The sequence below is a fragment of the Lepeophtheirus salmonis genome, chromosome 5 (assembly GCF_016086655.4).
Source record: "Lepeophtheirus salmonis chromosome 5, UVic_Lsal_1.4, whole genome shotgun sequence".
Classification (NCBI taxonomy): Eukaryota; Metazoa; Arthropoda; class Copepoda; order Siphonostomatoida; family Caligidae; genus Lepeophtheirus; species Lepeophtheirus salmonis.
Genome location: NC_052135.2, coordinates 29,753,478 through 29,765,605, shown reverse-complemented (window position 1 = coordinate 29,765,605; position 12,128 = coordinate 29,753,478). Strand labels below are relative to the sequence as shown.

Sequence of the window (12,128 nt, the reverse complement as noted above, 5' to 3'; positions counted from 1 at the left end):
GATAAAACGCAAAGAGTATTTATTTCAAAAGGAGAGATAGATAAATAATTTAGTTACAAAATAAAAGTTGTTCAGAATTCTGAGTTACATATCTAAGGCATGGTTTTATTCTAATCAGACCAGATTCCTTGGCTCTGGACGGCAAGTATGTTTGCTCGCTAATAAGTTGATTTTTTTTCATAAAACAAAATCTATTTCCCGTGTCTCAAATTTTTTTTTAAAGGTATGGGCAAAAAGATGATTAGCGAGTTAGTCTTAGTATGTATCTTCATGATGGTTGAAGAAGGCACATATTTTTAATGATAATGTTGTCTATCGACAAGGTAGACTAAATAATGGAGTTATTTCAACCATTCAATTAATAAATAGTTCGAAATAAAATATACGGGTACGTCCTAGTATTACATAATTAAAAACCTTGGGGTAATGCCCTTGAAGGAATAATTCATTTTATATATAAGTACTTAGTTTGTACCTACAGTCTACATACATAAGCACACAATACATACATTATACAAAGGAAGGACGAGTTGTCAGAATGACTAAGTAAGTAACCGTTTATCTCATCTAGGCATCGTTCTTACATAGAGCAAAGAGGCAGCCACCTTTTCCATAAATGTATGTATGTATGTACTACTTGGATAAAAAAGAAACCGCTATTTTCTAATCCTGAATTCAGTTTTCATTCCATTCTCAAATTTACTATTTTTGATTATGTTAGTACACATGCACACAGCTTATGTCTTGACAGTTAAAAAGTTTAAATGTCTTTTGGTGTGCTCTGCAATCTTCTACTACTGAAAAAATGCAAAGTAAAAACATAATTAGGGGAATATTCTTTAAAAACAAAACTTTTTTAAATTGTACAGCTCATAAGTAAGTATAAGAGAGATAATCTCTGCCCATATATTGAGGCTGAAAAAATAGTCTCATTGTTTGAAAACGATTAAATTTCTGTCTATGATTTGAGATTGCGTTCTAAATGGAAATATTTGTTCAAATTGGTCTAGAAAAAATCACTTACGACCCAATCAAAAGAAAAAAGGTTTAGTCTAGGACATACTCTCAACACTAATATTTATATAAATATGTATTTTAAAACTCTTAGTGATATATTTTGTGTTGATATCTTTTAGTTTTATACTTTTTGAATGAGTTCATTATAAATACAATTTTCCGCTTTAATGGATCAACAACTTATTAAAAATAACTTCATTCTAATTGTACACACTTTATGTACAAAATGTACCATAATCAATGTGAACTCTGATACAGTCTCTATCCAACTTTGAATCCCTTGACAAGGAAAGAGAAAATAAGATTATTTTGGTCCCTTGAAAAAATAGCAAACCGGATCCTAAAAATTACTTTCAACCAATACAAATTAAATGTATAATGTCTTTAATAGGTTAAAGAATTTTAATTACATTTGATTACCGTATGGTCCCCTTTCAATCCTAAATGACTAAGTTTGTTAAATATTTATGTACTATTTCGTTCTTTTCCCCCCTTAAAACAGTGATTTTCAAACTTTTTACAATCTATAAACTCTGAGAAAATATTAAGATCTCCAAGTACATTATTTAAATTTGATAAATACATACGTGGTCTGTCATTGTAAAGGCCGATAAAATGATTTTTCTCAAAATTGTTTTTGGATTATATTTTTTTTGTCAGATTAATGTTAATTTCTATCTACAAACTATCTTTATTAACCCTTTGGAGATACCACAAATTGATCATCCCAATAAAGTAAAGGCTATATCGGGGTAATATAAGTCTCAAAAAAAAAAAATAGGTATAATTAATATCTAAATTTTTGGATCTCCTAACTTATCTCACAAATCTATTGACTCAAATAATTCTATTAAATAATAAGGTTTGTATATATACATAAAAGTAAAAAAACAAACAAAAAACATTGGAATTTTATCTTTTATTTTAATTGAAATTGCTTTCGTGTCGATACATAGCAAATTTTTAAAATTTTCTTTTATAACTACGATACGTTTTTGTTAATTTTTTTTTTTATTTATGAAAAAACTAGTGATTAGTCGGAATCTGGTTTTTTTTTCTGGAATTGGGATCGGGAAAATAATATTTGATTTGCGATTCCGTTTCTTATTTATTACTTTTCTATGTTATGAAAAAAAAGCTTCCCCCCCCCCCATCCCAAATTAAGTAATTTTTCTTCATACTAGAAAAGCTAATATATGAGTTTTTTTCAAAAAATATAACTGTCAATAACTATGTATTTTTGAATTTTTTTACTAATTATTTATGTTTTATAAAAAGCTGTGGATTTTGTTAATTTATTGTTAAGAGCCTTAGAATTTGGATCTTTTTTTCAAAAAAATTAATGGTTTGAGAATAACTTATGCTTTAAAAAAATTAAAAAAAGGATTGCGGAAATCGCCGTGTTAGAAGCGAAGGCTAAAATAGAAAATAAAAATAATCCTCTTTAAAGGATTAAAAACCTTACCAACAAAAATAATTACTCAGCCTCAGTAACAAAGAGAATAGATTATGGGGGTAAAAAAATATTTATGGCATGCAGAGAAGAGTTCGTCCCGTATTTATATAAAATGGGAAACTTTTATATTCCAGAACTTTTAACTAAAGGACGAATTGTTCTAATCCCCAAAAAGGGAGATGGCTTTAACCTTGACAATTTGAGGCCAATCACTGTACTAAACGAAACATACAGAATACTTTCAGGAGTGATAGCAAGTCAGATTGAACCTATTTTAAATAAAAAGATAGGCCCAGAGCAAAAAGGATTTTTAAAAGGAAGAAAAATATCTGACATTTCCTGGAATATTCAGACAGGAATTGAAGCAGTGAATAGAAACAAGCGTTTTGGAGCTATTATTGCTATAAGTTTTTCAAAAACATTCGATTCCCTTTCTCATTCTCACATTTTGAGATCGGTGAAAAAACTACTAACAAGCCAGTTTTTTAACCCTGTAAGGGCATTGCTAGCTACGGGATCATAGACAGGTAATGTTGGAAGTAAAAAGAGCAGACCGATTTACTTGAGCAAAAGTTGTCGTCAGGGTCGTCCTTCGGGCCCCTGCCCTTTGTAGCTGCAATAGAAGAGCTAAGAACCACCCTGACAAAAAAATATCTAGGATTCGGTGTCAGTTTTGGAAATATTAAACATATTATAGATCTTTATGACGATGATGTGACCGTGATAATAGAAGCAAACTCGGAAGCTCAATCGCAAAGAAGAATAGAAATTATCTTATCTTATTTTACAATGTTCGAAAAAAAGCCGGGAGTGGAAATCAATAAATCAATGACTGCAATTTCCCCCAATTGGCTTATGGCATTCTATCAAAGAAATTATAACTGTTTTAGGGATTAAATGGGTGGGCTCTGGCCCCTCTGAATTAAATTGGCTGGAACTAAAAACAAAAGCCAATAATTGTATCAAAGCTGGCACAATTTTAACCTTAAAAAAAGAATTGACCTTTATAACACGTTTGTTATTCGAAATGTTTTCTCTTAACCAATATTGGCGGATAATGCCATATCGGAGGAAATTTTTTGGTTAGAGAATCTTTATCATGGGAATTATATTTCTGCTTTAAAGAGACCAAGAAATCGATGGTGTGGAGGCTCAAATCTTTTGTGGACATAATCACAAAAATTTATTCGAAATTTTTTGTTGATATAACGAAGAATCCCAACATGGAGTGGAGAAATGTAATAACATCAAGTCCATACTATGAATATATGTTATACTTGGAACTGATCTTATATATGGATATATCGACGACTTTTCCCCTATGCTTACTGCAACACAAAGGGTTCTTTGGAAAGCTACTCCCACTTACGATTGTGGAACGACTGTGGATACAATTCATAAGAATCTTGAAAAGAAACCTTTTTTTAAGAATTTACGTGACCCTGTATCTTTGGAATAGGAGGCACTGCCAAAAAATCAGCTATCAATACATGATATTGGTGTTCAATCTGGTTTTTTTTATCGGGAAGTTTAAATTTCCTCTCATTAGACATGCCAAGCTACACAATGTGCCCGTCCCTTGGCATTTGAAAATGGTTTTTTAATTCAGAAGAGGTCTCTGTGTCGTCAAGGTGTGATGGATGGATTAGGAACTAAATCTATCTCGTAATTGGATGCATAAGATTATGTCTTATGCTTCCCGAATTGCTGATGGAAGAAAATTCTCAGCACAATTTCAGATAGCCAATGGAATTTTGTTTTTCAACACTCCATTTAAAGATTGTAGTAAATTATTAAATACTATTAGATACGTTTTTTGGAATGTCCACAATGAGATATTTTGAGATCATTTATTAGTTTAAATCTGAAGGGTCTGGAGGACAATAATGTTAATATAATAACGGCGATAATTCTATTCGGCATGTCATCAAAAAAGAAAGAAAGTACTCCTAGAGCTAAGTCGATAGGGAATGCTTTATCAAATGTAAAGAGTTACCTAGCTAAGAGTATAACTGTAGGAGAACCCATGGTTGCCGAGGATATTCGTTCTATTTTAATTTCGGCGTTGGCAAGATATGGAGCGTTCGAGTTGAAGATACCTAGGGGAATCGAGGATACTTGGGACTGGGCCTCCGATATCATTCATCAAACGCATCAAGACATTTTAGGACATTGCAGAAGATACTCAAACTTTTAGGAAGAGTAAAAAAAAAAAAAAAAAGACGAGCTGGTTGTTGGTTTAAAAGCAAATTTGCTATAAATATTTTATGTTTTTAATTTTAGATGATAATGTTTTTAGTTTAAATATATGAATATTTTATGTTTGTAGGGCTTAATCTGGTGAAGAAATTTTAAACTATAATGTTTAATGATATTTTTGTAAAAATAGGATTTTTTGTTTTTCCAAAAAAAATCCAAAAACACAGCCCCACGCAAAAAAAAATATATATATATAAAATCCTGTAGACGCTTCTAATAATAAAAGGGTATTAAAATATTAAAGAATCGACATTGGGAATTTTTACGAGAATTGCATCGGAATCGGTATCATAGGTTTTTTTTTGGAATCGACCCATCACTAATACAAACTTTCCCCCCCCACCACCACCACCCACTAAAGCCTTCACGTACCACAGTTTGAGAACAACTGCTCTAACGCATCTCTTATATTATTGTCTTCTTCTTTTTTTTAAATAAGAGAAGAGAAGTTGTTTCCTTGAGTCAAGTCTGCAAGTAATTTCTTAACCCATAAAATTCATTACAAAATGATTCCTTTTTTCTACAGACGACTTCGATATTATTTCCATTATTTCAAAGAGTTTATTTTCGAACTCTGCACATCTGTTTAATGTTAGTCTAATATTAGTGTAGAGTTTCAGTCTAAAACCCCTTCAGTCTTAAACTGTTATGATTTAAATTGAACCGAACTCATTCTGTCCTTTAAAGAAGTTCGCCCTGGATCAGTTTCAAAGAAAAATTTGTTCTAGGTCGATCCCTAAGAAAACATTGGTCTGGATCTGTCTCATTTAAAATTCGGTCTTGATCGATTCTATAAAGAACTGTTCATGACATGATGTGTGTTTCAAAATTGAGAATATCGGAACAATGACGTCATATGAAGTTGGATGTGTTTCATAAATCAGAATAGGGGAGAAAATCGGTCCATGGACCGATTTTCTCCCCTATTCGGAGACCGAAAAAATGGGTTATATTGGGAGGGAAAAATCTGTCCACGATTTGACAACGATTAAATTTCGCCTTAGTGCCTAAATATCGGTTCAAATCGGTTTAGAAAAACCCCTTAAGACTGAACCAAAAAAGAAAAAAATCGATCTTGGACCGAGTCTCAACACTAGTGTCTATATTATGGCCCGTATTTTCCCTTTTTATTAATTTATTTATAAATAATAAGTTGTTGGTTGGTTCATTCAAGTTTTTTTTCTTCTTTTTAACTTTCATTTTTAACAATGTATCAGTATGTAGGTACTTACTTACTTTTATTATATGACATCCATACTTGATACTACGTAGTATGTACTACTACACAAAACTTCAAAAGCAAAGTGTACCTGCTCCAGCGTTCTTTGCAGGCTTGTAAAGAACATTTTCACGTAGCAGGAAGAAGAAATGTTCCTTCTATCTCTGACTGACTATGAAAGAAGGAGAAGAAAAAACGGGCAGAATGAGGGTTTTTGGGGGCCTTGGTCGGCTTTTAATGGAAGAGATATATTTATATTTGTATGTACATTTAATACTTCACATCTCCAAGTAAAGTGTGTTATCAGTAAAAATAAATTTGTATTAATCCATGGAACAACTAGTTTTACAAAATTGTGATTCATTTATTTATGTTACGCTATTTTATCTCTTAAAAGTGCTCTGTGACCTATAACGACCAAAAAAGAAAAAAAAATTCTTGCTTCGATAGTTCTTTAAACAAGGTAGGGAAATACTTATATACTCCTTAATAAGTTTAATACATTTTTGTTGAAAAATATATTGCTTAAGAATACTTAAGCCGGATTGATAATTATTAATTTACAAGGTGCCTTTTTATTTAACCTATTTTACGTTTAATTGAATAAACTTGAAATACAAAATAGTTCCTGTTGTTTACTCTTCACTTTCACTCAATTCTTTTAATTCATGCCTATGTTAATGTATAATTTTTATATTGCATAAATTGATACGTACAGAATAGGTTATACCGACGGTATTTTGATGGCTTAGGATTTAAAGTACATATGTGGTCCGTCAGCATAAAATCAAGCAACAATGATTTTTCTCAAAATGGACTGTAGATTAAATTTGTATTTCTCGACTAATTATCCTTAATTTCTATCACAAAATTATTCTTATTAATACTTTGAGTGTGTTACAAATTGTACTTAAATGTAGCCAAACTTGATGGTTAAAAAAAAGGATGAAAAATTGATGCATTTTATTTAATTGTGTGCCAATATAAGTTTTAAAAAAATATATTCTAAAATAAATCTAAAATTAAGGGAATCTCCTGTATGTACCTATATATCAAGAAAAAAAAATTAAAGTGTACATTTTATTTTTTTTCAATATTGTCTTTGTGTTGACACACCACATATTATTACTGTTCACGGGTTAATTATTCAGTTCATATCTAGATAACTTGTCTCTTATTCATATAACATATTTTTTTACGCTGTCAGACTTTAAAATATATATTAGTAGAACCAAATAAGAACGAGTAAAAAATGCAATTTAAAAATCGAATCCATCTTTTTCCAAAGCCATTTCAAGTGTGTGACTATATACACTATAATTGTATGTATAATTTTATAAGCGTATACATATTATTATTTGTATGTATGTATGTACTTGAAACCGCCTTCTGACTCTGATTTAACATATAAAAAATCAATGCCTGTCCTTCTAAAAATAAAGGATTCTTAACAACAATCTCTTATAAAAAATAAGAGCATATTATGTACATTTGAACAAGTGAAGCTTATATATTAAGGATTTCTGGGTAGGGCAAGAGGGGATCATATATAAATGATGATATGGCAATATCTGTAGATACCTACATAATATGTAGATAAGAGGGGGGTTGGAGGGAGCCTGTCAATTTTTCATGATTTATGAGGTTTTTGAATAATTGCCCATTCATGCTGAAACCCTCTTAATGATCTTTGATTCCCCATCATACTTTATACACAAAGTGTTGTTATTCGGTGACTCAGTAATATGTTTAGAACATTTGGTATATCAATAACTTTCAAAGGTGATTTACATTCTATATGATATCTATGTTCTAACACATAAATGAAAGCTTTGATTAGGTGGACTCCACTTCTGTAATTAGTGTATATTGTTATGCATTAAAAAAGAAAGAATCATTTAACAATTTGATTCATTAGTCGCCTGGATATGATAATATTTGACATGAAATATTAGTTTGGAAAAAAAATCTCATAAAACATTTAGATCTTCCAAAGATCGATTTCCAATTACTTTGATAGCTCTATTCCTTAGATCCTTAAAATAATCATTGAAGATAATGATAATTTTTTCTCTATCCATGACTCATTCACTCCACAATGTTACTTCATTTTGTTGTAACTTACCATGCAAATACAAAGGATTATAAATACATATATCCATTGATAAAACCACAAGGATAAAATGCCTTCTGTATAAAATTAGAATTTCAAATTTCAACCCACAATAATGATTATGTTTTTGAGCTTTAAAGACATGACTAATTGTGAGATATTTCTAAATTAAAGTTTAAGGACCTTGGATACTGTCCTTTGTAATAATGTTGAGATTTTATATTTTTTATAGAAGCCTTGAACAATCTATTATTCTTGTGTCGACTAAACACTTATTGTGATTTCTTTTTGGTTTCTATTTTGAAGCATGAATTATCTGTAATTTAATATAATAGAATGTACCATTTATGTACATATAAGTACAAAAAAGGTTAAAATTATCCTAAATGGGGCTATATGAGTAGTTGTATTTTATTTATTGATTTCTAGACATGGGCCCCATATATATAAGTATATAGATATATTAACAATGTACATGGGTATAAACAGACATACAAAGTCCTTCCGCGTCCTTCAATATTCTTTTAAATTCATGTAAACAAATATTATTCCACCTCTTTCATAAATTACGAAGAGTCATTGTTATTCCAAGGAGTGAGTTAAGGACCATAGATTTCCATATTCCATCATCAAGTATACAACCATAGAGTACCACATTATTTATATATACATATATTCTATATGCCAATATGCTAAAATTAACGGCCGGTGTGATGCCCCTCTCTACTCCCCATGGAGTATCAGAGTCGGAAAAAATGGGGTGTCTCTGTGATTGATTATGTAAGGATGTGTAGAGACTGGGTCCAAAACCGATTTTGTTTCTAGTTAAGTCTTAAGAGACTTATTTTAAACAATTTGGACCGATATTTCGGTCTCAATATATAGATCTATTCATTTGGTCTTAATCTATGGACCGATTTTCTCCCCTATCTTGATTTGTGAGTTGAACAAATATGACTTATACAACTCATTTAAATTCTAGACAAAATTTTAAATGAGATCCGATCTAGATTGAATTTTTCTTTTGAAACAATCTGGCCGAATTGTTCTATGATAGCGGTCCAGACGGAACTTCTTTCAAGGGCCGAATTAGTTTTGTTTACTAGAAATCATAATGTTCGCAGAGCGGTTCTCAGATTTTCAGACCGAACCTCAAGTCTAATATTTATCTAAATGATTGATTTGACAACTCCTGCCCTCTATTTCTCTTTTATAATTTAATTCATGCAACATGCCATGCTCTATACTCGAACAGGCTGGATAGTGTTATGTCCTACTTGCTTGAACTCCAAGAGTAATTATAATTCATCAATTGCATTTCTAGGAAACAGTCATTTACTAATAATGATTTGTTGGGCCTACATATTATATGTAAATGTGCATAAAGAACATTGATTTCCACTCGGGTCGCAAAAAATAAAAAAGTTTCGAATATGTATTTACGTAATCTTATTCATGTAAAAAAATACACTGTCCTAGTGATATGTACATACATATTAAACGCAAAATACATACATAGCCTGTGGCGGGAAGTGACGATAAGTTCTAGAACTATAACTATAGGCACTGCTTGATGTACAGTAGGGATGGTCAGTAGGGTGTCCACTATCTAATTCATTTGCCAAAACTCACAGGGTATTACATTTTATAAACTAATAGAAAAGTCGGAATTTCCGCCTTGACAAAAAGATTAAAATAACTCAGTTGCTGTCGAATAAAAATTGAAAATATTGACATAACTGAAATGATTTGAAAAATATATATTAAAAAAAGTTAACTACAGCTTTCAAATCTCAAAAATTTGGAATTCTTTTACATCAAAGTAGTAAACAGTGCACAAAATATATGAAAAGGTCAGTGCTTTTAAGTGGATTCTCTGCCATAACTTGGCCACGTTATGATTCGATAAAGTTACCAAAAAGGAAAGGCCTATTAAATCTAACAATTTGTTTAATGTTCAAGAAGTTTTCTTTGAGATTACAAAGATTTAACCCTTGCAAAAGTTGCGCCTTGACAATAGAAAGGAACATAAATAAATAAATTTTGGGGTTACCCTCCCCCTGACCCCGTATAAGTAAGACTTTCTTGTTATACGTCTTATAAAAAAAATACATTTTTTTAAATGTTTGAATTATTATGTAATGAATATCTTATTTTAAGAAAATAAAATTCAAGGGACTTTTTAACCGTCATATAAAGAAGAACTTTTATCATTTGATATTAAAAAGGAAGAAGAAAAACCAAAAACCTTACGTCCTTTTTGTAAAGAAAATATATATTTCTCATCATCTTAAAGTACATAAAAATAATTTTTCTAATAGACATCTACATATAAACATCCTTAGTCTAAAATATTAGTGCATAATTACAAAATAATGTTTTTATTGATTCAATCGTTATAAAAAATTAATTATATTGTTTCTTATTTCTAAGTTTAAGTCGTTTCCTCGATTTCAGTGTGAATAAAATATAGCCCACTCTTATTGTGGTCATAAACTTTTTCAGAAACCTCTAAAATAAGTTCAACAGCTCTTTCTCTTGACTGAGAATGACAAAAAAAAGTTGACATTTTGCAAAAACCTTTCTTCTGTTTTCATAAGATCTTTATGGGGCCAGAATTGTAATATGAGAGGAACAGATAAGGTGATGGTTGACATTTTTTATTTTTTTTTTTTCATCAAGAGATTTAACCACTTATGTTTTGTCAATAATTGAATCTGAACCAATACAACCTAATTTACGTGATTTTCTTTTTGCGGGTTCATCATTAAGTTTCCTTATTTTCTCCCTTTGTCTTCTAACTTTTTGGCAATCGAGTGTATTTGAAGGAATGAGCAATTTCATGTCTTCCAATAGAGAATTGCAAATTCTGCTACTGCCGTATCAGACAGTCTAAATCTGTCTGACAAGATTGCAAGATTTGGGTAGTTGAGTTTAGTTATTTCTAAATTGTTGAAAATCGTAATGGCTTCTTCTTCTTCTTGCTCATCATTCCCTTGTGTTGATAAATCTTGAAAACATGGATGTGGAATATCGCTGTCGCTAAACATTTTCTTCAGAAGGCTTTGATTTTCCTTTATATTTTACTCCATGATACTTTTGCTTGCAATTTTGTCAATGGGCCCAAGTATTTTAGTCGTATTTATCTGCTCAATATATTCTTACCACTCTTTGACGCGGATCTTTTTCGAGCAACGACTCATATCCCTGGACATTCCTTTGTTAAAATATTAGGATGAAAAAATGTCAAATATATCCTCACTCTTTTTGATGATTTACTTCTACCTTCATTGAGTTTTTGTATTTTTTTTTACAGACTATTAGTCTATTTTTGGTGGAGCAATGGGCAAAGTAGAACTATGCATAATTCCACCATAATGAAAAGTACTTCAATAGTAAATAATTTTAACTAATAAACCAAGAGATCACCCATTCATTTTTTATTTAAATATGAAACATTAAGGTTTTGTCGATTTTATATACGTCAAACAAAGAGTACTCACTAGATATACCAGAAGATATAACAGAACATTGAAAAAAACAAAACAAATTTTACAAAGTTTGGGGTGTTAAATAGTATTTTCCTTGCAAAAAAAGCATTTTTTTTCTTCTTCCTTTTTACTATCAAGTAATAAAAGTCTTACTTTCTTTATCAAAATGGTACACACGCAAGCATTTATTTCTCTTTGCACCCTTGGAAAATTGCTTGATAATTTTTTGAATGAATGAGATATTCATTATCTGATAATATACAGGCCGTGCAGAATTATTTACCGATTTTTGTTCAGAACATATTGCGGACAATAATGACATTTCGAAACAATTTATTCATATATTTTTAGAATAATAAAATAGTTTGTGATCAAATTTAATCAATGTAGCCACCATTTGACTCAATGACACTGGTCAGGCGACGTTTGAAGCTGCCACAGACTTGTTGGATGTAATCAGCATCCATGGAAGCCCAGGCCTTGTTGACAGCAGCCTTTAAGGCATTTATGTTCTTGTCTCCACGTGCGCCTAGATAGATAAGTCTAGTGGGTTCAGATCTGGGCTCTGAGGGG

At 30.8% G+C, this 12,128-nt stretch overlaps 1 protein-coding gene across 1 annotated transcript in view; it reads left to right on the top strand.

Annotated features, from left to right (window-relative positions):
* Positions 1–6,157: 6,157 nt before the first annotated feature.
* LOC121117490 (uncharacterized) overlaps positions 6,158–12,128 on the top strand; it is a 64,539-nt gene continuing 58,568 nt past the window's right edge. The window contains exon 1 of the mRNA XM_071888561.1: positions 6,158–6,414. The gene's annotated coding sequence lies outside the window, so the exon portion shown is untranslated. The remainder of the gene's footprint in view (positions 6,415–12,128) is intronic.